General features: G+C 40.6%; 1 protein-coding gene across 2 annotated transcripts in view; it reads left to right on the top strand.

Moving 5' to 3' along the window:
- Window positions 1-27654, top strand: part of LOC110488917 (leucine-rich repeat and immunoglobulin-like domain-containing nogo receptor-interacting protein 2) — a 318223-nt gene that overhangs the window by 104456 nt on the left and 186113 nt on the right. For both annotated transcript variants that reach the window (XM_021561383.2, XM_021561382.2), the window contains exon 3: window positions 15057-15174. The gene's annotated coding sequence lies outside the window, so the exon portion shown is untranslated. The remainder of the gene's footprint in view (window positions 1-15056; window positions 15175-27654) is intronic.

The following is a 27654-nucleotide window of genomic DNA, read 5'->3' as shown; positions in this document are numbered from 1 at the left end:
ACTGACACTGTGCTGGAGATGGGTAGCTGGGTATGAACTGACACTGTACTGGAGATGGGTATGAACTGACACTGTGCTGGAAATGGGTATGAACTGCTCTGAGGACAGAGGATAATGGTCCTTGTTACGATTGCAGGCAATGATCACCCATAGTGTTGATACAACATGTATAGGTCATCATTTACGTATTACTAGAATGTCAACTCCAGGATGGTCATATTAATGACAAGAATGTCAACTCCAGGATGGTCATATTAATGACAAGAATGTCAACCCAAGGAAGGTCATATTTTTTACTAGAATGTCAGCCAAAGGAAGGTCATATTTATTACTAGAATGTCAGCCCCAGGAAGGTCATATTTATTACTAGAATGTCAGCCCCAGGAAGGTCATATTTATTACTAGAATGTCAGCCAAAGGAAGGTCATATTTATTACTAGAATGTCAGCCCCAGGAAGGTCTTAGTTATTACTAGAATGTCAGCCCCAGGAAGGTCTTAGTTATTACTAGAATGTCAGCCACAGGAAGGTCATATTTATTACTAGAATGTCAGCCCCAGGAAGGTCATATATATTACTAGAATGTCAGCCCCAGGAAGGACATATTTATTACTAGAATGTCAGCCCCAGGAAGGACATATTTATTACTAGAATGTCAGCCCCAGGAAGGTCATATATATTACTAGAATGTCAGCCCCAGGAAGGTCATATTTATTACTAGAATGTCAGCCCCAGGAAGGTCATATATATTACTAGAATGTCAGCCCCAGGAAGGTCATATTTATTACTAGAATGTCAGCCCCAGGAAGGTCATATTTATTACTCGAATGTCAGCCCCAGGAAGGTCATATTTATTACTAGAATGTCAGCCCCAGGAAGGTCATATATATTACTAGAATGTCAGCCCCAGGAAGGACATATATATTACTAGAATGTCAGCCCCAGGAAGGTCTTAGTTATTACTAGAATGTCAGCCCCAGGAAGGACATATTTATTACTAGAATGTCAGCCCCAGGAAGGACATATTTATTACTAGAATGTCAGCCCCAGGAAGGAAATATTTATTACTAGAATGTCAGCCCCAGGAAGGTCTTAGTTATTACTAGAATGTCAGCCCCAGGAAGGACATATTTATTACTAGAATGTCAGCCCCAGGAAGGACATATTTATTACTAGAATGTCAGCCCCAGGAAGGTCATATATATTACTAGAATGTCAGCCCCAGGAAGGACATATTTATTACTAGAATGTCAGCCCCAGGAAGGTCATATTTATTACTAGAATGTCAGCCCCAGGAAGGTCATATTTCTAAGATGAAATTCATCTCTCTGGTTGAGGGTGTCTGCTGATGGTTTGTCCAATACGATACTGGACTGGAATCACTGTGGGTTGAAAAAGGCTAACAAGATGCACAGTGCAAATAAATGTTTTTATTTAACTAGGCAAGTCAGTTAAAAACAAATTACTATCTACAATGACAGCCTTCCCCTAGCCAAACCCAGATGACGCTGGGCCAATTGTGCACCGCCCTATCGGACTCACAATCACTGCCGGATGTGATTCAGCCTGGATTTGAACCAGTGACACCTCTTGCAATGAGAGGCAGTCTTAGACCACTGCACCACTCGGGAGCCCCGACATGTAATGAGATGTGCTATACACATTACATGTAATGAGATGTGCTATACACATGACATGTAATGAGATGTGCTATACACATTACATGTAATGAGATGTGCTATACACATTACATGTAATGAGATGTGCTATACACATTACATGTAATGAGATGTGCTATACACATTACATGTAATGAGATGTGCTATTCATCTGATCATTTATCACTCCAGTGTTAATCTGCTAAATTATAGGCCTATGGCCTATTTATTGCCTACCTCCTCATGCCTTTTGCACACAATGTATATAGACTCTTTTTTTTCTACTATGTTATTGCCTTGTTTATTGTTTATTGTTTACTCCATGTGTAACTCTGTGTTGCTGTCTGTTCACACTGCTATGCTTTATCTTGGCCAGGTCGCAGTTGTAAATGAGAACTTGTTCTCAACTAGCCTACCTGGTTAAATAAAGGTGAAATAAAAAAAATAAAAATAAACAGGCAAGATATATAAACCCCTGATTGATGTGTTATACAGCCAAGAGATATCAACCCCGATTGATGTGTTATACAGCCAAGTGATATCAACCCCTGATTGATGTGTTATACAGCCAGGAGATATAAACCCCTGATTGATTTGTTACACAGCCAAGATATATCAACCCCTGATTGATGTGTTACACACCCAAGAGATATCAACCCATGATTGATGTGTTATGCAGTCAAGAGATATCAACCCCGATTGATGTGTTATACAGCCAAGTGATATCAACTCTTGTTTGATGTGTTATACAGCCAAGAGATATCAACCCCTGATTGATGTGTATCCTAATTGTAAAATGAGTGGTCACCTGAGTGGTTCAATAGGCATAGACCTCCAAGATAGACCTTCCAGATAAAATGTGGCATCGGACGTCATAATGACCTCATTCTAGTTTAAAAATGCATTAGACGTGACAAAAGACGTCAGCCCGACTTCACTGCAACCAGTTTTGCTCCCTGGGGACACAGATCCCAACTCAACATTGAGGCATGAAGAGATGGGGAAGATGAGGAAACGCCAGGGACAAAATATAAGGCCAAATTATACGTTTCAACTTTAGAGGCTCACGGTAACACCTATAAATCCGGATATCCTCTGACAAATGAGAAAAGAAGTAAGGGAAATCAACGTCCACCCACGGTTTCCCAAGATGGGAAATGGTCCTGTGCTGTGCACCATTAGTGAGGGCCCGGGCTTCACGGAACGCAGGCGGCTCTCTCTATTCTCCAACCTGCCTCCTCCCACGGCCTTCCACACAAATCAGTGTGACACAGGGGCTCGCTGATAAACAGTTGATGGAGAGTCAAGGGGACCGAGCCACTCACTCACCGGCTGCCTCATTTCGACTGAGCTGGCTCGGTTGGCCTATGCGAGATACACAGACAGACAGGTTTACAACGGCTCCATTTACTGACGGTTATGCAAAGAGAGAGAGACGTAGAGAGGAACAAAAACATTGACCTTGCGTAGATAATCTGTAAGTGCTCCATTTGCATGTCGGATGTCACGTCAACACTTGTCACTGTAGAGGGTGCAATGTTGGAGTGGAGACCTAGCAGACACTAGGGCTTTGTGTTTTGGTCACAGGGTGTAAATGTTGAGCGTACAAAACAAGCGGTTAAAGTATTGAATCAAAACAACATCACTATAGTAGCAGTTAATCATTATTAATCAACATTTTATCATTATTAATCAACATTTTGGAAAGGGTTAGGCATGTTACATTTATTATTGAAAGTAATATAAATTGTATTTGTATCCAATTACAGCAGTTATAATTTCAGCTGTGCCCAATGTTGACTAGGCCTGCATGCCATCTGAGTACAAAGTTGCGTGCTAGGGATCTGGCCACAGGGCAACTCTGATTGTTAGCATTAATTTATGGAGCTACTGCTCGTGGGTAAACCATATGCGTCTGTGACCAGTCAGACAGCACAAAGTTATATCTGACCCCCAGAATATTTCCCTAACTTTTTAATTCACTGAAATGTAGGCATGTTTTAGTTACCACTGGCCAGATGTGGTTTGAGTACAACACTAGTGTTTAGCAGGAGCAGGAAGTATTTCAGGTGTATGCGGATGTAAATGTGGATAATATTTGGTTCTTGAGCTCCTAAATGAAGCTTTTCCTTTTAACCTATCAGCCAAACGTTATACACTTTGCTTTCAGGTTGATAGGTATAGTTGTTTGATAGAGGTTTATATGAAGATATGAGTCTTTTAAGGCAAACATATGACTTTATGACACCCCAAAGTTCTGTCAGTTACTGTCAACAGCAACAAGGTGAGGAGAGTGAGAGAATGGCTAAATGGAAGCCTGTCAAGATTCCAACGGAAACAGAGAGAGAAGTCAAATGAAAAGAATGCAGATAACAGCTGACATTTTCCAGTAACGTGCAGGAGATTATGAAGATGAATGTTAAAGCTGAGATGTTTTGATTGGGCCATTTTCCTCAACAGCTGAGGCCACTAATTCAGGATTGCTAACACATTATTAGAAATCCACATCTCTTGAGATTGTTGAATTTAGGGGTGTGAGTGTTTGTGAGTCATTTCAGTTATTTGAAGTTAAAGTGTTTCATCTTTCTCTCCATCCTCCATCTCATCCTTTCTTATCATGCAGCAATAGAAAAAGTCTGTGTTTTGGTTTATTTTCCTCTGTAATTCAGTAATTGGAAACACAGAAATGAATGAATAATTTGGGTTTAATGACCTCGTTGTGAGTTTTTCTAGCCAGCCATCATCAAAATCTCATGTTGCGAAAGAAAGAAAAGTACAGTCATTGTTTTCAGAAAAAGAAAAATGTCAAGAAAGAAGAGAATTAAACTGGAACTCGACTGCGTGACCAAGTTGTGCCTCTTACTGTTGTTTGGACAGAAATAAAACTTAATTCAATGGGCATGAATCATTTTCATTCAGGCTCTGTAAAAAAGCTATTCAACATCTTGAATAAAATAATAGAACAAGGGAGGCCTTAGGGCAGAACACTGTGCAAACGAGAAGAGTTCTGTACGGAGAGATGCAATGTGAAAAAATACATTCATGTGGTGTTTGTTTTATGGGTCACAGATGGGCAGAGCAGACAGACACTTGGACAGTTTTGGCCTTTATCATGAAGGAAATTATAATGAATAACTCATCAGTACCATAAAGCACACACAAAGGCAGCCCTTTACTGCAAGTTGGGGCCTGGCACTCCAAAGCCGAATAGACCAGCCTTCTGAGGCTGAGAAGCATGCAACCGGCCAATCAGAATTATCCATTAACAAGTCAATCAATACAGGTGTCAAAATGGCACCATTCATCTGCTCTGACATGGCATTGGTGCATTGGTCTTTGGGTGGCACTTTGCAGTTCAATAGAGGACCTCCATTTGAAATGGACCCTCAACCCTCTCAAAGGGTATTGTCATGTGTCCATGACCATTGGTCACAGCTATAGCCTAGTACACTGGTTCAATCTTACATTTTTTTACTCAAATTTTATTAGACAGCAATGTACAGTGTACATTTTATATTATGTGACAACCATAGGCTAAATGTCCATTTCTGGTTAATTAGACGTAGTCACTTTGATGTCACTTTAAAAGGGCACACACCATCATAGGGCAGGGTATTTGCATAGAGCTTATATCGCCGAGACAAATCAAGAAATATTAATTTTGGGAAAATTACATCATTCAAATGCATGGTCCAGTGTCCAATTAGCTTTTTCGTCACCCATGAAATTACATTTTTCCAACACTTGTTCGAGTTGATGGAAAATGCTGCAGGACACACAAGCATACCAACAAGCAGATTAATGTAATTTTTCAGAAATAAAGGTCGATTATAAGAGTACAGGTGAATAAGTCAATATATTAATATCACCGAGGCAGAATTGATTATTGTGTTGCACTTGTCTTGGAGTGGTTATAGATGCAGGAAATGTATTCGACATACTCTTGACATGCTTTTATTTTAGAGTAATTTACTCAGTCTCCAAAGGACCCTTGATTTGAATATCAGTCGTAAACACCCAGTATATGGTACAAAATATACATAGCCTTGCCTCGGGTAAGCTATGCAAATAGAATGAGCTAATCTTCTCTTATACCATGTAAATAACAGTGCCAACAAGAATTGAGCCCAGCAGATGCTGACTGTCAGGTAAATATGATTTTTCCTCCCACTGGGTTTTGTTTGATGTCCACTTTCAAATTGCCTCCACTGAAGCATGTTTTCAACTCGGTCACTTCGACCCTGATATGTACTTTTTGAAGTGACTATACTTTCTCAGCCTGCACATATGGTAGAGCTTGTATCATTCTTTCTTTCTCTCTCATCTCTATACCTAACCTAAAATGAGAGGATAAGCATTCTCAACACAAACCATTTACATGCAGTGTATCTCTCCACAACTAATGAGCTTGAAGGTAAAAGAGACCAGGCAATTGAAATATAAAGTGCCTTGCAAAAGTATTCATCCCCCTTGCCATTTTTCCTATTTTGTTGCGTTTCCACCTGTAATTTAAATTGATTTTTATTGGGATATCATGTAATGGACACACAGAATAGTTCAAATTGGTGAAGTTAAATGAAAAAAATAACTTGTTTAAAAATGTAAAATAATAACAAAAGGAAAAGTTGTGCGCACATATGTATTGCTATGAACCCCCTAAATAAGATATGGTGCAACCAATTACCTTCAGAAGTTATATAATTACTTAACTAAAGTCCACCTGTGTGCAATCTAAGTGTCACATGATATCAGTATATACTGTATACACCTGTTCTGAAAGTCCCCAGAGTCTGCAACACCACTAAGCAAGGGGCACCACCAAGCAAGCGGTACCATGAAGACCAAGAAGCTCTCCAAACACGTCAGGGACAAAGTTGTGGAGAAGTACAGATCGGGGTTGGGTTATAAAAAAATATCCGGAACTTTGAACATCCGACAGAGCACCATTAAATCCTTTATTAAAAAATGGAAAGAGTATGGCACCACAACAAACCTTCCAAGAGAGGGCCGCCCACCAAAACTCACGGACCAGTCAAGGAGGGCATTAATCAGAGGCAACAAAGAGACCAAAGATAACCCTGAAGTAACTGCAAAGCTCCACAGCGGAGATTGGAGTATCTGTCCATAGGACCACTTTAAGCTGTACACTCCACAGAGCTGGGCTTTACAGAAGAGTGTCCAGAAAAAATGAAAGAAAAAAATAGGCAAACACATTTGGTGCTCGCCAAAAGGCATGTGGGAGACTCTCCAAACATACCGAAGAAGGTACTCTGGTCAGATGAAACTAAAATGTATTTTTTGTCCACCAAGGAAAATGCTATGTCTGGCGCAAACCCAACAGCTCTCATCACTCCGAGAATACCATCCCCACAGTGAAGCATGGTGGTGGCAGCATCATTCTGTTGGGATGTTTTTCATCTGAATGTAAATAACAGTGCCAACAAGAATTGTTCATCTGCTAAAGCAACACTCGAGTGGCTTGGAACATATAAAATGTCTTGGAATGGCCAGACCTAAGCCCAGACCTCAATCCAATTGAGAATCTATGGTATGACTTAAAGATTGCTGTACACCAGCGAACGCATCCAACTAGAAGGAGCTGGATCAGTTTTGCCATGAAGAATGGCTAAAAATCCCAGTGGCTAGATGTGCCAAACTTGTAGAGACATACCCCAGGAGACTGCAGTTTTCCCGTGCTCCTTTTTAATCGTGAAGCAATCCCTCACAATACCTGGCGGCCGACCATTTTTACTGTCGTTTGGCTTGAAGTATGTGTCGGACATGATTCTGCTTAACATTTGGAGCCAACAAATTAGAGGAATGTGCCAGGTACTGTGCACAGGAAGCTGATCAGTTGAACAGGATGTGGAGGATTACATGTTTAGTCTTCTTGTGTCTGTTGTCTTGTTGGTTTATTTTTGTTTCCCCTACTTTTTCTTGGATCTCATTTAAGCTTTATTATTTGCTCGCTGTTGTCTTTCCGTCAGGCTCTTGTGGGGAGAAATCCTCCCAATTAAATACAGATTTGGTGGCGTGTTATCACATCAGAGAAGGCCACACGCTTTCTTGTCATCTGGGTGTGAGCTGTTTAGGCCACTGAGTGTAAATCACCTTCCTTAGCTAATTGTGCGTGTGTGTGTGTGTGTGTGTGTGTGTGTGTGTGTGTGTGTGCATACACTGGCGTACGAGTCTATTTTAAGAAGTGTCTTCTTGTCTGTGTGTGCAAAGCTTTCTGGTAACACTTTAATTTAAACCTGATAATGATAATGCATTATGATGCGGTTATAATGTATTTTAGCACTTGTCATGTATGTATGTATGTGCCCCTCCCTCTAGTAATTCAAGCTGCTGATCTTCTCTGGTTAAAGGTTAGTAGAGGTGTCTTTATAACAGTCTTTATAACAGACCCTACACGACCCTTGACATTTGGGATTCAGGCAGAACATGACCTACAGGTCTCTTCCAGAATACCATTCTGTGACTCTTCTCATGTTCTGGAATACTGTCCCATAGGGAGGCAGTTACTTTTGACCTGAGCTATCTTTGAGACGGCAAGGTAGCATGTGTGGTGGCACTGTATGGAGGATGGTGTGTGAATGGTAGAAATTATGCCATTGACTATATATTCTGCATGTCTCTGAGGGACCCATTAATTTAGAAATGACTAGCAGTGATTCCCTAAGGCCCACCATCTTCAAAACAATAACTGAAAACTGTTCGGATAATTTCTGACTTAACACTCCTTCTCCTTAACATCAGCTGCAGTAGCACTTCAATTGGGACAGATGTCACAGTTTAAGTTTGACAATGCTGCAGATGGAAAAGAGCACTTTGTCTCCTGAGGGAGCCTGTCTTGGCCTTTTCCCTGCCCATTGTGTAAGATTTGTCTAATGAAGCCAGTCCCACTGTCGGAGTCTGACTCACACACAGTGCCGCTCTGAGCACTAATGCAATAAACCTTTGTGTAGGAAGAGCGTTCACGTGGCATTACTGGGTCTTATTCACCAAGCTCTCAGCAACAACTCTCAACGCAGGCCAAAGGCACAAGCAGTTTTCTCCCTTTTCATCCGTCTTTTATATCTTCTAAAAAAGGTTCTCTTTAAAAAAATGTACTGCTGTGTACCCCCACAACCATATTTTTTTCATGCGTTCTTTTTATCTGGAAATTTATGTATTTGTCTAGGGCCCCAGCAGGTACATTTGCATTCAACTTTTATCCCACTTCTTTCCGTCTGTCTGCGTCCGTTTTTTGACTTGCTGTTCTTTACTGACTGTGCCTCCAGGCTTAAGTTCCCCTTGTTTGTTTCATCCTCGTCGTTTACATATCAATTTGTTCTCTTGAACATCACTTTAATCCTGAAGTTTTCACAATATGAATACTGACCTCTGTTTGCCTTTTTGGAAGAGAAGGAAACATTCCTAGGCTATGTACTGATGCCTACTGACAATGTTTTCTCTGCACTCAGTGCTACACTCACTCTCAAAGACAATTAATGATGTCTTTGTATCCAGCAAATTCTACCTAGGGTACCTCCCTGTTTATCTACACTCTTGATGACTGAAATGTATTGCATCACCGTGAAAATTCTGCTTGGATAAAATCACCGACTCATTGTTATAGATGACAGTTTATCTGTAGAACTATATAAATATTTTGTCCTTGACATTAGTGGCCCCATTCACCCCATTGAAATCAACGATGAGAGAGATATTTAGATTGATAAAAATGTGATGTCGAATATATCTGCTGATACATATCTGCTGACGTCAAAAGCCACTATTGTTGCTCTAGTTCGGAGGCAGCAATTAATTGCATGTGGTACAATGGCAGTTTGCCCCAGCTGGTTGTACACAAAAGTAATTGTATGTCCTGGTTAACTCTAGTCTAAGTATCGTAACTATCAAATGTTGATGGTCAGTGCTAATCTAGATGGCTAACTTCTGGCTAATGCAATGTAATTGGACATCACATTGAAACAGAAGAAGAAATTATTGCTGTTAATGGTCCTCAGTGTGCGTGTAATCGAATTCAGCTGTGGATCAATGCAGCTGAGCCTAAAACCTCCTTCGGCATATATGTGTCATTAAGTTGAATTGAATGCACAAGCTCAGACTTGCTTCAGTCTGTCGCCACATAATGGAATCACAATGGTGACCAAGCCAGAGGGGCTTGAGTGAGGATTGCAGTGGACTGCAAAGATTAAGAGGCATACGTTTCTCTTAGAGCTCAGACATACCTATAACGTTTGCTGGCCGAGAGTACAATAGCACCTCAACCTGAGTGCGCACCGATTTTACATGTAGAATTGCGTGACAAATGTTGTGGTCCCTAAAACAAAGTGTGCTGAACGATCGTCAGATGAACGCTAGATCCACATTCGGTGCAATTTGTGCAAGCCTTGTCCGGGACAAACTGAGATATGACACCAGGCCTTGAAAGCAACACAATTCAATTGTGAAATTATTATTGAAGCAGAATGCAAAGTAACACAGTAAATCCTACCAGGTTAAGTGTTGATTTACAGATATGGGGACAGACACAAGTGGAGTTTTATGGTTATTGTGCAGAGATGTGAGTTGAGACTGCACAAAGGTGAAACTGCTCAATAAAATGCTACTAACTCAATCAGGACACATACTAAAACCAAATATTTGGTAAACAAATGAGAATCCAGATGGGAAATTACAATTTCTCAATGGCATGCAGAAAAACTAATATAGGATTTTCAGGCATTCATCTGAAGCTGGTTGGTCAACGGATGATTCCTCAACGTAGGCATTGAAATCTTACAATGAAAGAGAGTAAACATTGAGTGATGACTGTGTAGACTAGGTGATATTTTTTAGACAAAACAACACCTAAAGCGTGCTTGTGTGTGCGTGTATGTGTGTGTGCATGTGTGTGTGTGTGCGTGTTTGTGTGTGTGTGTGTGTGTGTGTGTGCGTGTGTGTGTGTGTGTGTGTGTGTGTGGTACACACATAATGATCACGTTTAACCACCTGGTGTTGATCTAAATGACATAGTCAGCAAAGTGTTCACACTAAAGCATTGCCAGGAAGAGAAACAGCTGAAGCCAAACCAAAAGTAACTTAAAGTCTATCTGAATGCCTGACAAGATCTAACGCTTGAAGAAAACGTAATCCAATAGCATACATCTGCAAAGGAAGCTAATGTAGTTTAATTTGTAGAGCATTTTCAGAGGGTCAGCATTTCTACGTACCTGGAACAGATTCTTATGTATTCTAGCTATCCTTTATTAATCTGGTCCCCATTGACAAAATAGACATACATCTGTTTTACATGAATCGGTATTATGTTGTTGCCACTTATGCTCCGTTGAACTGAAGCACCTCTCCTGAAATGACCTTTCTTAGCCTCAAAATAAAGCAAGTGATGAGGGACACCAGAGACACCCTTCTTCAGTTCTTAACAACCTCACCGTCAGGCTCAGGCATGGAATCGAAAAACCCTGCTATTATCATTTGGAAAGCCTGATCTCTTTGACCGTGCTCTCTCCCTACCTGGGCCATTCCTCTGCCACTGATTACAGTCCTCAAGGGACTCTCATTAAGTCTTTGCTCCAATTAAGCTGCACTCATTTTCCGCTTCGTAATCCCTCCACGACTCCAGTCTTCCAAATCCTTCAACGGCGGATTATTCCAATCTGTGGGTGGGCTGCCGTCAGAAAACGGCAACGTTCGTGAGCATTTATAAGGCATTGAACATTTGTTGGTTCGTCAACGCCCACGGACTGTGCTTGTTGCATGGGCAGTCTCAGTTTTCATGTGAAAGAAAATACAATTTGTTTGTTTGTTTTTCGAGAACATTGTCAGTGCTCAGGTGAACTAAGCTATATAAAGGCTCATATTTTGACATGCTGAAAACAACAGGGGGAAAACACTTCACACTCATGCTCTGAAATACCGGGAACTGTATAATTGTGTTGTGCAGACAGGCCTTTGCCTCTTTTGTCTAATCATTTGGACAGGATATTGTAGGCTTATGTCCCAGTCAAATGCCTTTCTGCTTCGTCAAGCTCAGTTTAAAAAGTTCTACCAGAACTTTAACGTGTCCATTTTGGAGATTTGTTCTGCTGACCAATTCGGAGATTACAAGGAAAAGCTTTCCGCTCGAAAGCCTCCACGAAGTTGAGTTCCTACACTGCTATCATAGATTGCCACATTGGGCACTTACTGTGTGTTTCCTGGATGACCAACAGCCATCCACTTTCAGCCTGCACAACGAGAGACTTCATTTCTCTATCTTTAATACCAATATACAGATCGATGTGTGCAAATCAGTACCAGAACTAAATATGACAAAGACACTGTTGAGAGAAGACCGAGCAAGTCATTTAGGTGGTGTTGAGCAGCACTAGTTAAGATAGTAGATCAGGTGGCTTTCAGCACAGGTGAAGGAGAAGATTGGATCCAGAGTTATATTTACGAATAATAAACGGTGTGGTTTAGCCTTGAATGCTGATTGCCTGACAGCCGTGTAAAATCAAACCATACACCACGGGTATGACAAAACATTTATTTTTGCAGCTTTACTTACATTGGTAACCAGTTTATAATAGCAATAATGCACCTCTGAGGTTTGTGGTATACGGCCAATATACCACAGGTAAGGGCTGTATCCAGGCACTCTGTGTTGCGTCATATATATGAACAGCCCTTACCCGTGGTATATTGGCCATATACCATAACCCCTCATGTCTTATAGCTTAAATACAGATGCAGAACAATTATGAAAAATAGTTGGCAAAATACTTAACTTGGTTGAAAAACAATACGTTTACTTGGCCAATACAAAATGTTATCTAGACTATGCATAAACAATAGAAAACATCATGTTTTATGGGACTAGCGATAGCATAGTTAGGTTAGCAAACATTAGCAGCAAACTTTGCTCTCCATTACTCAAAAGTAAATGGTGCCGATTTATTAGCACATTGGACCATGTTGCGTGCCGTAGTGTTAAAGCTTTGTGGGTTGTGCTGAAACAATGACATAGTATCTGAATTCCTCCACCTTTATGCAGTTTCTCCATTGTTGAGAGTGTTATTAACCTTTCTGATCTCCCCATCCCGGATCCGGGTTCGTGAATACAGACTCAAGCTCATTACCATAACGCAACGTTAACTATTCATGAAAATCGCAAATGAAATGAAATAAATATGCCATCTCTCAAGCTTAGCCTTTTGTTAACAACACTGTCATCTCAGATTTTCAAAATATGCTTCTCAACCATTGCAAAACAAGCATTTGTGTAACAGTATTGATGGCTAACGTAGCATTTAGCATTAGCATTCAGCTGGCAACATTTACACAAAAAAACAGAAAAGCATTCAAAAAAATCATTTACCTTTGAAGAACTTCAGATGTTTTCAATGAGGAGACTCTCAGATAGCAAATGTTCAGTTTTTCCTGAAAGATTATTTGTTTAGGACAAATCGCTCCGTTTTCTGCGTCACGTTTAGCTATGAAAAAACCCCTGTATCCAGGATTGTGTAAATCTATCAGCAAGCTCATTAGCATAACACAACGTTAACTATTTATGAAAATCGCAAATGAAATGAAATAAATATGCCATCTCTCAAGCTTAGCCTTTTGTAAACAACACTGTCATCTCAGATTTTCAAAATATGCTTCTCAACCATAGGAAAACAATCATTTGTGTAAAAGTAGCTAGCTAGAGTTAGCATTTCGCGTTAGCATTTAGCGTTAGCATTAGCGTTAGCATCCAGCACGCAACATTAACAAAAACATAAAAGCCTTCAAATAAAATCATTTACCTTTGAAGAACTTCTGATGTTTTCAATGAGGATACTCTCAGTTAGATAGCAGATGCTCAGTTTTTCCAAAAAGATTCATTGTGTATTAGAAATAGCTCCGTTTTATACATCACATTTGGCTACCAAAAAAAATCCATAAATTCAGTCCTCAAAACGCAAACTTTTTTCCAAATTAACTCCATAATATCGACTGAAAACATGGCAAACGTTTTTTAGAATCAAGCCTCAAGGTGTTTTTCACATATCTCTTCATTGATACATCGTTCTTGGACACATGCTTTCTCTCCTGAATCCCAGGAGAAAATGACCGCACCTGAAGATTACGCACAAATTTAGACAAAGGACACCGGGCGGACCTCTGGAAAATGTAGTCTCTTATGGCCAATCTTCCAATGATATGCCTACAAATACGTCACAATGCTGCTAAGACCTTGGGCGAACGACAGAAAGTGTAGGCTCATTCCTTGCGCAATCACAGCCATATAAGGAGAGAATGGAAAACAGAGCTTCAGAAATTCTGTTAATTCCTGGGTGATGCATCATCTTGGTTTCGCCTGTAGAATGAGTTCTGGGGCACTTACAGACAAAATCTTTGCAGATTCTGAAACTTCAGAGTGTTTTCTTTCCAAAACTGTCAAGAATATGCATAGTCGAGCATCTTTTCGTGACAAAATATCGCGCTTAAAACGGGAACGTTTTTTATCCAAAAATGAAATAGCGCCCCTAGAGCTCTAAGAGGTTTTAAGTGGATAGCTAGATGACTTGTAGGAAGTGTGATTTTCCTCAATCATATTAACATACAGTATCAGTTCTTGTCCTCTGGGAGCAAACCCATCTCACTCACAAGGTGTTCAATTAATTGTATTACTTATCACATTTCTTATCTGTTCAGGTTTATCTACACCTAGGACTGATAAAAGCAACATCATTGATTTTCATTACTCTAAAATTACAGTGAATTTCATATGAATGTAATGCATGGTAGTTGTGCTCACAATGTAAGTTGATGTCATCATACTGTAACTGTCTTATTAAGTATTTCTCACTGAATGATGTAATTCATGGCCCGGTGCCCTGGGTGGGCGGAGTTTAGCCATGTTAAAGGAACTCCACCATTGATTCAAGTAAACTGAGTCTCCTCCCCTTCATTAGGAAGAGCTATAGCATCCTGGGTCGACTAAAAGAAAATGGATTGATATGAATAATCATATATGTTAATGAATGCATCCTTTCCCCTCCAATGACACTTACATTAGTAGCCAAAACATACAGTTAAGAGTTAAATCAGGATCTTCTTTCATTAAACCCTTTCCTTGGCCAGTTGGTCGGTCAAGATATTAGGATTTAATGAAGTGTCCCTCGGCTGCCGTTTTTGGCAGAAAAATAATCAAGCTGCTCAAGCGTTTAAGGAAGATACTTCTGCATATGTCAGAGGTCTTTTCCTTCTTCGACTTAGCGGCCTTCCTCTGTCTTCCTTAGGCTGACAGTCTTCAAGGATGTTTATCTTGGTTGGTTGGGCTTGTTACTGCTCAGACCTGTGCTATCACCAGAAAACTCCCACTGTATCTCTGATTAAATTTGTTCTCTTTTTTTCATTGCAGACATTGGAATCTTGGAATAAGTGACCTGTGAATTCCGTTGGCACTGGGGATTTTTAAGGACTGCTCAACTACTCTTCAGTCACACTGTATGGACATCTACTATCAGAGGCCTTGCCAGGTAAGGAAATAATGTTTTTCTTAAAAAATAAAAAAATAAATGTACTCATATTTACTGTAAATTTTCCAACACATGTTATTTTTTGATGGGTCAGGGAATTTCCTTGTCAACAAACTGATTATATGTGGGGCATTACATGGGTAATATGGTTATGGGCAGCAGGTAACCTAAGAGAGGTGAGGCAGCAACCAGAAGGTTGCCAGTTAGAATCCCGGGAAGTGAGCTGGCAACCGGAGGGTTGCTGGTATCAAATCCCTATTGAGCAGTGAATGGGATATCAACCAGATTACTTTTTCTCCGTATTCCCCAAGGTGTCTACAGCATTGTGACGTAGTTTTACGCATTTCTGTTGAATAAATACCCGTATGCGGCTACATTGCACAAGTGGTCACCTGATGCTCCCAGAGTGATTCTCACGTAAAATACAGAGGTAGCCATTATTCCATCCGGTGGATATATTATTCGAATAGATATTTGAAAAACACCTTGAGGATTGATTATAAACAACGTTTGCCATGTTTCTGTCGATATTATGGAGCTAATTTGGAATATTTTTCGCCGTTTTCGTGACTGCAATTTCCGGGCGATTTCTCAGCCAAACGTGAAGAACAGAGCTATTTCGCCTACAAAAATTATACTTTTGGAAAAAAGGAACATTGGCTATCTAACTGGGAGTCTCGTGAGTGAAAACATCCGAAGCTCATCAAAGGTAAACGATTTAATTGGATTGCTTTTCTGATTTCCATGACCAAGTTACCTGCTGCTAGCTGGACAAAATGCTATGCTAGGCTATCAATAAACTTACACAAATGCTTGTCTAGCTTTGGCTGTAAAGCATATTTTGAAAATCTGAGATGACAGGGTGATTAACAAAAGGCTAAGCTGTGTCTCAATATATTTCACTTGTGATTTTCATGAATAGGAATATTTTCTAGGAATATTTATGTCCGTTGCGTAATGCTAATTAGTGTCAGTCGATGATTACGCTCCCTCATGCGGGATGGGGAGTCACTAGAGGTTAAAGTAATGTTAATGGTTCCGGTTAACTTGGGCTGACTGACTAGTTAGAACTGGAATAGATACAGTACACGGTTCACCCCCACCTTCTTTAGAAAATTGAGTTTACTTCACTTGATCTTTGACCTTATCCTCTTTACCACTCCTTTGAGGCAATTTTCCTCCCAAAGGGCATAGAGTACATGACATATGATTACACGGAGGTGTCAAACGCGTCAAGCCAACATGCTTAAATGCTCAGTTTCAAATGCTAACCCTGTGTTGCATGTGCCTGGCACAACAGAATTCCAAACAGGGTTCTGAGTTCTCTGGAGTTTTCCCACCCAAGAAAATGTTGTTCTCTGAAACCCTTCATCGCCCTGAGGCATAACACAATTAGACTTATTTTATTCTCTCTCCTTCTGCCCATCTGATTTCTACTCTCTCCACTTTCGTCTGTTTTAAGTCTAATATTGTCATAATGTAGCAGTAGAACCCTGAGTGCTCTCTCAGATCACTCTTACAGCTTATCAGTGGAGTGGTCCCGCTTGAAATTGGGTCCCCCTAATTTAATTGTACTACATTCCTACTCAGGGTTACATTTCAATTGGAATGAAGAGAAGGAAACAGACAGTGTCTGCCATGTCATTATGTGCATGTGTTAAAGTTGTTGTCTGTGTTTTTGTTAAAATATTGAGCTAAAGTGTTGCTAAAGTAGATTCTGTTGAAGATAGCAGGTATTGAACAATATTGGACTGTGGCTATGCTTTATTGGAGCCAATATAAAGGCTGGATTAAGCCATTAAGGCCACATCTGCCATCTTAATTTATTTTTAATTTGGTGAACTCGGCCGTATATTGCTCTGACGTTTTAATTAAGTAAGGGCTATAAAAATGATTACTACTACCGGGTTGCAGAGAACCAGTGCTCATAACACTGTGGAGAATGGAGAATGGGGAACCAGTGGTCCAAAATGACGCCCCCATGCCAAGTCTATTTCCTACCACAGAGAATTGAGATGACCTCTTTTTGTACATTCAGTGGCACTGATTATCTGTGTGGTCTCATGCACTTCCCATGTCCCAGGGCGTTTTCAGTGGTTGAATATGGCATTTTAATAACACTGGCATAGTGATCTATTCAAGGATTTGCTTCTGAGCCTATTACATCAATGCTTTTAAATCTATTTAGGAGTGTGTTTTTTTTTCGTCTTCTTTTTACGTTAAATCCCTCTTGAGGTTTTCCTTTTTTTTATATAATGTTGCCTCTGGCATAAACAGTGCAACTGAAAATAGAAGTCAGTGGCTTTCAGATTAATTTGACACACAGAATCCAAACTTGAAACACAGGAGGCAAAACACTGTAAATAGGAATGGTAGATATGTATATTGAAGCGGGGGAAATCAATTTAGCATATTAGGCTACATGCATTATGATATGCCTTTAGAGGTGAAGGACTGAGAGAACTGAACATCTTTTTGTTCATACTGAGTGAAATTAAATACTGTACATATATGATTTCAGAGTGGGAGGAAAACGATAAAACAGTACGGCACGGCATGCCTTCTGGGGGCATTCACAGGATATTTAAATCCTATCACAAAGTCTTGCCTAAAGAGACACATAGTATGATGGTTACTACTGGGACTTGAGACCATGCAAACGTTTATTTACATTAACCAGGTTTCCTTCCAACCATTTCATACAGATGAATTACCTGACGCATGAAAAAAGTCACGACCGGGCTGATGGAAACAGGACATGCCGTACAATTTTATAACTGTCGACAGTAAGGTTGGGCGGTATCCAGATATTGTCATACCATCCTTTGCTCATCCCGGGATTTAGGTTATTACCAGCTTAGTACACAAGGGGGTGTCCCCAAAAAATGCTAAAATGCCCATTACCAGAATGCTAACAAAATTAGCACAAGAAATATTGAATTTCCATGGAGGTTGCTAGCTAAATATGCTAATTAGCACAACGCGAATGTAAGCAAATATCAAAAACAGGCAATCAAGCTCATAAAGTTATATATACACTACCATTCAAATTGATCAGAAATACAGTGTAGACATTTGTTAATGTTGTAAATGACTATTGTAGCTGGAAATGGCAGATCTGTTATGGAATATCTACATAGGCGTACAAAGGCCCATTATCAGCAACCATCACTCCTGTGGTCCAATGGCACGTTGTGTTAGCTAATCCAGGTTTATCATTTTAAAAGGCTAATTGGTCATTAGAAAGCCCTTTTGCAATTATGTTAGCACAGCTGAAAACTGTTGTTCTGCTTAAAGAACCAATACAACTGGCCTTCTTCAGACTAGTTGACTATGTGGAGCATAAGCATTTGTGGGTTCAATTATAGGCTCGAAATGGCCAGAAACAAATAACTTTCTTCTGAAACTCGTCAGTCTATTCTTCTTCTGAGAAATGAAGGCTATTCCATGTGAGAAATTTCCAAGAAACTGAAGATCTCGAACAACGCTGTGTGCTACTACTCCCTTCACAGAACAGTGCAAACTGGCTCTAACCAGAATATAAATAGGAATGGGAGGCCCCGGTGCACAACTGAGTAAGAGGACAAGTACATTAGAGTGTCTAGTTTGAGAAACAGACGCCTCACAAATCCTAAACTGGCAGCTTCATTGAATAGTACCCGCAAAACACCAGTCTCAACGTCAACAGTGAAGAGGTGACTCCGGGATGCTGGCCTTCTAGGCAGAGTTGCAAAGAAATAGCCATATCTCAGACTGGCCAATAAAAATTAAAGATTAAGATGGGCAAAAGAACACAAACACTGGACAGAGGAACTCTGCCTAGAAGGCCAGCATCCCGGAGTCGCCTCTTCACTGTTGACGTTGAGACTTTGAGGCTGGTGTTTCAATATAAAACGCAACCTCTGTGTATACACAGCTGGACTCACCTGCTCCTGCTTTCTACCGTTGTGCTATTTACAAACAAACACATGACTGGCTCAACTGTTCTGGGGAACTACCGTAAGCTTCATAATGTAAAATAATGTGACGGGTGAAATGAAGAACGCAATCTGCTTTATGTCCTAACGTATCACACAAGTTGACTGCAGGTTTTTACTTAAAATGTAGACACAAATATTAAAATGTATTGAAAAAGTAAAATAAATAGTTTTAACGGTATTGACAGTATGGAAAAACCATCCCGTGGCAGAGAATTTGCTCGTTTGGCATGGTGTGATATGTGTCGGTACAATGAATAATGGACGGTGGAAACGCCTTTATGTGAAAACATTGATATAATAACCATCATATCGAAGTAAACTCGGAGTCACACGCTGATACTGTGTGTTGTGTGATCCTCCAACTCAGGAAAACATGCAGTTTATTAGGCTACATATTTAAAAAGTTCTGATTAACTTCACTGGATGGTGAAAGTGCACGGTGATGATGTTCCTATCCAATAAATGTCCAGGGTCTTGTTCCGGTGACATGATGATCGGTGCTTGGCTGCTGTTTGACAAATAAAAATAATCTGCCTTTTTCGTCAATAATAATTTCAACATGTACTGTAGTTAGCACTGTATCTGCCAGCTATTGGCTATACTGTACCACACATACCAAGACCAGAGTGGGAACATTTGCTATACACTGAGCCTACAAAGCATTGTTCTTTCCATGACATAGACTGACCAGGTGAATCCAGGTGACAGCAATGATCCCTCATTGATGTCACTTGTTAAATCCACTTCAATCAGTGTAGATGAAGGGGAGGAGACGGGTTAAGGATCATTTTTAAGCCTTGAGACAATTGAGACATGGATTGTGTATGTGTGCCACTGAGGGTGAATGGGCAAGACAAAATATTTAAGTACATTTGAACAGGGTATGGTAGTAGGTGCCAGGTGCACTGGTTTGTGTCAAGAACTGCAACTCAATATTAGGAAGGTGTTCCTAGTGTTTGTACACTCGGTGAGATGAAAATGCAATGAAAATGTTTTATTCTGTAAAGTTATTTTTATGTCCACTGCATGAGCACACACAGCCTTTTATCCAAAATAAGTCTGTTTAAAGGAAAAATGCACAGATAGAATATTCTAATGAAAATCTGTTGTCATTTGGATGGAAACCGAGTTAATGACGGCATGATGTCATATCCTCACCTTGACAGGCTCACTCTATGGTCTTTGCTTATTTGACAATGACATTCACAAGATACTGTCAATCTCTTTTTGACAAACTGTTCTCCATGTTACAGTTTGCAAGTAAAGAAAAAAACAGCATTATTTCAGCATGTGGATCACCTCAGTTTATGTGCAGGCTACATTAGAAAACTTGTGAAAGATATTCAGATCTGAAAGGCGTGTATTGCACTTATGTCAATAGGTGGTTTCTCCTTGGCAGAAGAAGGTACAGCAGTGGGGGAAAGCTGTCTGAACATTACTGATCTCCGGGTTAAGCTGTCGGCTCGGTCTGATGTTTTGAACCCAGCAGAGAGCTGCTTTCTAGCATGGACAGCTGGTTTCAGGACCCTGGACAGCTCCTGTGTCTTGCCTTACTGAGAAACTGTCCACAGGCTCAGCGCTGAAACATATTCTGTGAGCTGATCTTGTTCTAATCACCACAGCCTTCATTCTAAAGGCATTACAGCCCTACTCTCAACAACATATTCCCTGGTGTTATTGTCTTCCTATTGGATTCTGTTTTAGCACCGTCTTCAGAAGTTTACAATGTTCTTAATAATGCACACAAGTAAGTTCAAGCCGACATTTTGCTTCTGTCCAGTGAAATGCTGTAGCAGATACTTGCATATGCTGCAGTTTTATAGACCAACGCACAATGTTAGCAAACACATCCACAGCTGCAGAACTTTCCGTTTGAAGGAACAGCTGAATTGCTTGGCATACATCAAGCATAGATGTCAACTGTAAGTGTCTCATTGTTTGGGAAAGAGGAACTTGCACATTATTTATGGAACTGGCTCACCTTGCATATGGCCCAAGGGGGCCATACCAGGTAAACAACACATACCAGATAAACAGCCATAGAAATAGAATGAACAATATGGATAGCACTACATCAGTTGAGTGAGCGTATTGGGAAGTCTACACTCTCTTTTCTTCTGCACAGGTCTCTAATGATGTTATGTCACAGTGCAATATGCAGGAGGATATACAAGTCTAACAATAAGAGGCCCATTATTTGACCAACCAAGGTTATTTTTGTAAATGTCTGGTACTTTTCGACGTGGACTGTTGAGTCGTGCTGTTCATTGTGCTCGGAGGTTTTGTGCCACAGCAATGTGAAACAAGGTGAAACTTAACTGTTTTGTTAAGAGGTACAGGAACTGCAGAAATGGAGGTAGGTTAGCCTAGCAGTCTGTTCCCCATTGAGAGCTATGTCAGAGGAAGTTCCAGCATGGATTCAAGGGAGAAGAATGGACTTAGAGCTGAATCATAAAAACATTCAGCTCCACTTTTTTTGTTAATTTTTAAGACTGAAATAGCAGATAGGTGAATATCTTTATATATCTTCGGGTTGACTTTAGAATTTCGAGCAGTTACTCTCTTAGACATCCTTTTGATTGTGCGCATCGTTGGATAACAACAGGTTGACAGACAGAGGAACGAGCTAAGTGCTTTTCCACATTTTCCTTTGCAATCATTTGCTATTCACATTTACAAGACTGCATTAATTTCCATGAGTTCAACTCGTGTCCTTTGCCTTTATTAATAACAAAGAAACTACCGATATAGACATTGTGACAATTTCTCAAGAAGCGAACACATTCATTTGGAATGCTGTTGCATGAACAGTCACAAATATTATATTAGGACCACAGTGAACTCGGTTTGACTGTGAGCTAATGTCTTTAAGACTCAACACTCACAGGTTGTCACATGTAGCATTGCAATACGACTTCCTTTGCCTCTAAGTAGACCCTTGCTGTGTGTGTGTGTGTGTGTGTATTTGTTGTGACATCATGAGAAGGATGACTCGGCGACAACATCTCCCATTAGCACAGAAGACATTCATGTGATTACACTTCTCCTCACTACCTCAATGTTTAACAGAGGCACAAAATGGCGGAAGCCATTACCCACCATGCTGTGCTGTTTCTCACCCCCGGGCTCTTCTTGCTCTCCCCCATCTCATCCTTATTTTAATTCTCAAACGAGCCGTGTTTTTTTCTTGACAAGGGTGAATCAAGCACATCATAATTGTTTCTCTCCCTCCTGCCTTTGTCTCTCTTTCTCTGTGCTCTTAAACTCCCCTTGTTTCCATTAGCAGCTACACAGTGTATTATGGTCGCTATTATCTCACGCTGGGTGTGATTGGCGATGGAGTTGTACAAAGCAAAGCACTTCTCCCTTGTCCATGCCCATTGCAATAAGTAGAACCAGGGCCATTTTCCCTCAAAACCAATAAAACCTACTGTCAGCTCCTTACACTGTAAATAGTATCCCTTTCTTCTTTGTCATTACGTTGTGCCTTGTGGAGGTGCTGTTGTTGGAGGTGGACTAATGGTGTATGATACCCAGCGGGAGTGGTTGTCCATGCCTGTTGTGTCAGGAAAAATATGTTAGCATTCTGAATGAGGGAAGATGCCTCATGTATTCAAGGTGTTGAAAGCGTTCCACAGGGATTCTGGCCCATGTTGACTCCAATGCTTCCCACAGTTGTGTCAAGTTGGCTGGACATCCTTTGGGTGGTGGACCATTCTTGATGCACACGGGAAACGGTTGAGCGTGAAAGACCTAGCAGCGTTGCAGTTCTTGACACACTCAACCGTTGCTCCTGGCACCTACTACCATATCAAGTTCAAAGGCACTGAAATGTTTTGTCTTGCCCATTAATCCTCTGAATGGCACACATACAGGGAAAGGGGAAAGGGGGATACCTAGTCAGTTGTACAAATGAATGCCTTCAACTGAAATGTGTATTCTGCATTTAACCCAACCCCTCTGAATCAGAGATGTGTGGGGGGTACCTTAATGGACATCCACGGCGCCCGGGGAACAGTGGGTTAACTGCCTTGCATTCTCCACTATAGCAAGCTCCTGATCTCGCAGGTTAATGGAAGCACTGCTGTAGACATGCAGAGAGGAAACACAGGAATCGCCCACAAGTAATGAAACACCATTCAATCTCTTCTCATTGTGACTCTTTTGAGTGTCCCTTTAGTGAAAGCTTATATCTTAAACCGCCTGCTCAATAACTCAATTCTGCTCTTATCTCAGGTGGGACGGTAGATTTAGAGTGGAGAGGGGAGTATCTCCCCCCTCTCTCTCTATCTCTCCCTCTCTCTGTCTCTTTCTCCCCCTCCCTCTCCACCCTCCCTCTCTCTCTCTCGCTCTCTCTCTCTCGCTCTCTCTTTCTCTCCCTCTCTCTCACTACCCCTCTCCCCCCCTACCTCCCGGGAGAGATACGTCTGTGGTGGGATTGTAAAGAAATATGGAGGACAGCTATCAATGATTTCTTTGCGAGATTACAATAGAGACAGACGTTAATAACAGGACCCAGCATGTGACATTGGATGGTTTATTGATAGGGCCACAAAAGGCATTGAAAACACAAGGCGGGGGTGACAAATTGTTGCACGGCTAAAGTATAAACTCACAGGAAGCTTATAAATGGCAGCGACGTGTCTATTGGCGCATCGATTTTTTACAAACAAAAGTTATTTCATCACAAATGTTTTTTCACTTTATATTCTCTATTACGTGAAAATTGTTAAATAGACAAGGCCTACACATCCTTGTTCGGCACATTTTGACCCAGTCGATATTATCATAGAAACAGGTATGATATGTGATGTTCAGTTCTCATCATTGTTATTTCTTTCCAAGACATCTCTCCCTTTCATGCATGGTATGATGTGGACAGTATCATCTCATTAACTAAGAAGATGAATGGGGGATAGCAATGTTGACCGCTCCATCTTTGCAACAAAGGACATAAATACAATTCTGATCGCTTTGAATGAAGGGACAAAGTGCAAGTAGTGGGTGGGTGGGTGTTGATGATTAGGATAAGGCCCTGTTAATGCCCTGCAGATGTAGCTACACAATAGGCAAAATGGCCCTATTCTAGAAGTAATGTTTTAGCTACATAATATGCATAATGGCCCTATTCTAGAAGTAATGTTTCAGCTACACAATATGCATAATGGCCCTTTTCTAGAAGTAATAATTTAGCCACACAATATGCATAATGGCCCTATTCTAGAAGTAATGTTTTAGCCACACAATGTTCATAATGGCCCTATTCTAGAAGTAAGTTTTAGCTACACAATATGCATAATGGCCCTATTCTAGAAGTAATGTTGTAGCTACACAATATTTATAATGGCCCTATTCTAGAAGTAATGTTTTAGCCACACAATATGCACAATGGCCCAGTTGTTATAGCAGTATTAGTAGTAGATTTGGTACCTCTTTACAAAAGTTTTTTAAAAATGCGATAGAAACCTATTATAATCGACCTCAATTCCACATAGAGGTAATAGCTCAACTGCTTTCATCATTTCCACTACACAGGAATTTTCCTAGGAAAGTGAAAGTGAAGTACCCTAACGATATAACTCCAAGTGATTAAGTTTTCCCGAAAAAAACTTGCAGACATTAGATATTTGTGCTCAGATTTCACTCTGCTGTTTTTTTCCATTTGAGGTTTTCTCTGCCCGTTTATAGCTGTATTTATTCCCCTCCTTTGCTGTGTATTTATAGATTGGAAGAAATGCATGAAATTCTGTTATTTTGTACTACAGATGGCTGCGAAATGTAAATGTAACTACATTTCTAAAACCGGGCCAACTTCCATCTGATTGATGTGCTGTGCACTTCGTTACAGTTGCGCTTGGCATTTGTTCTTTCCTGGATTGGCCCGCTTGTTTGTTGTCATACAATATTCAAGCCCCTGTTTTGGTTATTTGCATATTTACATTAATGTTTGCAGAAAGCTAACATGTGTTTGCTTTCTTGTTGGGTTTGTACTCTATAGGGTTAGAGAGCAGTATTATATACTGTAGAACAGGCAGACTATAATAGGAACATGAACTGAAAATTCCTCCTGCATTAACTATACAGTAGGGCTGCAGTATATCAAAATGAGATGTCACGACATGATATGTTTACTGACAATTCACTCCATCATAGGCCCGGGATTCATTCTGTGGAGTGCTGTCGACCATGCGGTATTTAAAGGTAATTTCCGATAGAGCCGATCTCTGCAGTGTTTACTGTGATTGCAATCTCTGCAAACATTGCCTTTAAAAGCCGCAATGTCGACAAAAAGCGACCGGATTGAATCCCAGCCATAGTCTTGTTACCAATTTTGTTTCCATTCATCTGTCAGCTCAAATTGTTTTTTCTTTTATTTATCAACAAAAACCACCATTGTTGTTACACAGTGAATGGTGTACCGTATCATTCAAATGGACAAAAGACCAATATCACATGGAGCACCAATACTACTTGCTCTCAGTATGTCCTGTCCTTGGTGTGTTGACACCCACCGGCTTGTTAAAGGTCAGCACACAGGAAGAAAAGACACATTTTTCAATGGCTACAGGGTCGGGTTGATTTATTTGTCCTCTTCGTGGGGTGGACGAACATCGCTGTCTCACAAAAGGCAGAGGAACTGACTCCAGTGAAAAGTGGTGGCCCCTGGTGGGGAGCTGTGCTCCAGACCACACTAGACCACACTAGACTTCAAGGTCTCATACCTATTATATAACTCTTCCATTTCCAAGCAAAGATTATTTGATTCGCAGACATACAAATGTCAAGTATTTCTGCGTGAGCGGAGTTGTGGACACCCTGGGGGGAGAGTCTCTCTCTCTCTCTCTGTCCCTCCCTTCCTCTCTCTATTTGTGCTTTAGCACGCAGGACCTGTCCTCCGCATTCCGAGGCTGCCGTGGTAACGCAGCGTGGCAGTTGCTGAGGACGATGGCTGGGGGGGGTATTATGATGAAATGATCCCCGCCATCGTCCCTCGTCCCCTAGAGGGGGGTGGATGGGGACAATGAGGGTGGGTGGAGGGGGGTACAGTCTCTATCAGGATGAGCAATGGTCAGGATCCCATGAAGCTGTTAACCATTAACTTCCAGTGGTCTGCCTGCCCTCTGGGGAGGAGATTGCAGTTACAATCTAAGACGTGTCACTCTGAGATGGACAGGGTGATTATTTGACCCTTTGACAGAAGGGGGTTGGCTACCATTGTGACATACTTCAAATCCACTATACGTGTTAGTATGGTTTTGTGGGATGTTGGAGTGTGCTAGCTAATCAATTTACAATTAAAAAATATTTGCATGAGAAAAATCGTGGACTTACATGTCAAAAATATTTAACTGTACTAAAATACATAACTATACTAAAATACATAACTATGCTAAAATATACACTACCGTTCAAAAGTTTGGGGTCACTTAGAAATGTCCATTATTTTGTTTTAAAGAGAAGCATTTTTTTTTGCTCATTAAAATAACACCAAATTGATCAGAAATACAGTGTAGACATTGTTAATGTTGTAAATTACTATTGTAGCTGGAAACGGCAGATTTTTTATGGTTTATCTACATAGGCATACAAAGGCCCATTATCAGCAACCAATGGCACGTTGTGTTAGCTAATCCAAGTTTATCACTTTAAAAATGCTAATTGGTCATTAGAAAACCCTTTTGCAATTATGTTAGCACAGCTGAAAACTGTTGTCCAGATTAAGGAAGCAATAAATCTGGCCTTCTTTAGACTAGTTGACTATCTGGAGCATCAGCATTTGTGGGTTCGATTATAGGCTCAAAATGGCCAGAAACAAAGCATTTTCTTCTGAAACTCATCAGCCTATTCTTGTCCTGAGATATGAATGCTATTCCATGCGAGGAATTGCCAAGAAACTGAAGATCTTGTACAACGCTGTGTAATAATCCCTTCACAGAACAGTGCAAACTGCCTCTAACCAGAATATAAATAGGAGTGGGAGGCCCCGGTGCACAATTGAGCAAGAGGACAAGTACATTACAGTGTCTAGTTTGAGAATCAGACACCTCACAAGTCCTCAACTAGCAGCTTCATTGAATCGTACCCGCAAAACACCAGTCTCACCGTCAACAGTGAAGAGGCAACTCCGGGATGCTGGCCTTCTAGGCAGAGTTCCTCTGTCCGGTGTCTGTGTTCTTTTGCCCAACTTAATCTTCTCTTTTTATTGGCCAGTCTGAGATATGGCTTTGAGATATGACTCTGCCTAGGAGGCCAGCACCCCAGAGTCGCTTCTTCACTGTTGACGTTGAGACTAGTGTTTTGACCTTTTAAAATTATAAACTTTGATTAGCTAACACAACGTGCCATTGGAACACAGGAGTCATGGTTGCTGATAATGGGCCTCTGTACGCCTATGTAGATCTTCCATAAAACAACCTGCTGTTTCCAGCTACAATAGTCATTTACAACATATTAACAACGTCTACATTGTATTTCTGATCAATTTGATGTTATTTTAATG

Source organism: Oncorhynchus mykiss, chromosome 14, assembly GCF_013265735.2.
Source record: "Oncorhynchus mykiss isolate Arlee chromosome 14, USDA_OmykA_1.1, whole genome shotgun sequence".
NCBI lineage: Eukaryota > Metazoa > Chordata > Actinopteri > Salmoniformes > Salmonidae > Oncorhynchus > Oncorhynchus mykiss.
Note: the sequence above shows the minus strand (reverse complement) of the source record. Positions and strands in the feature narration are given on the sequence as shown.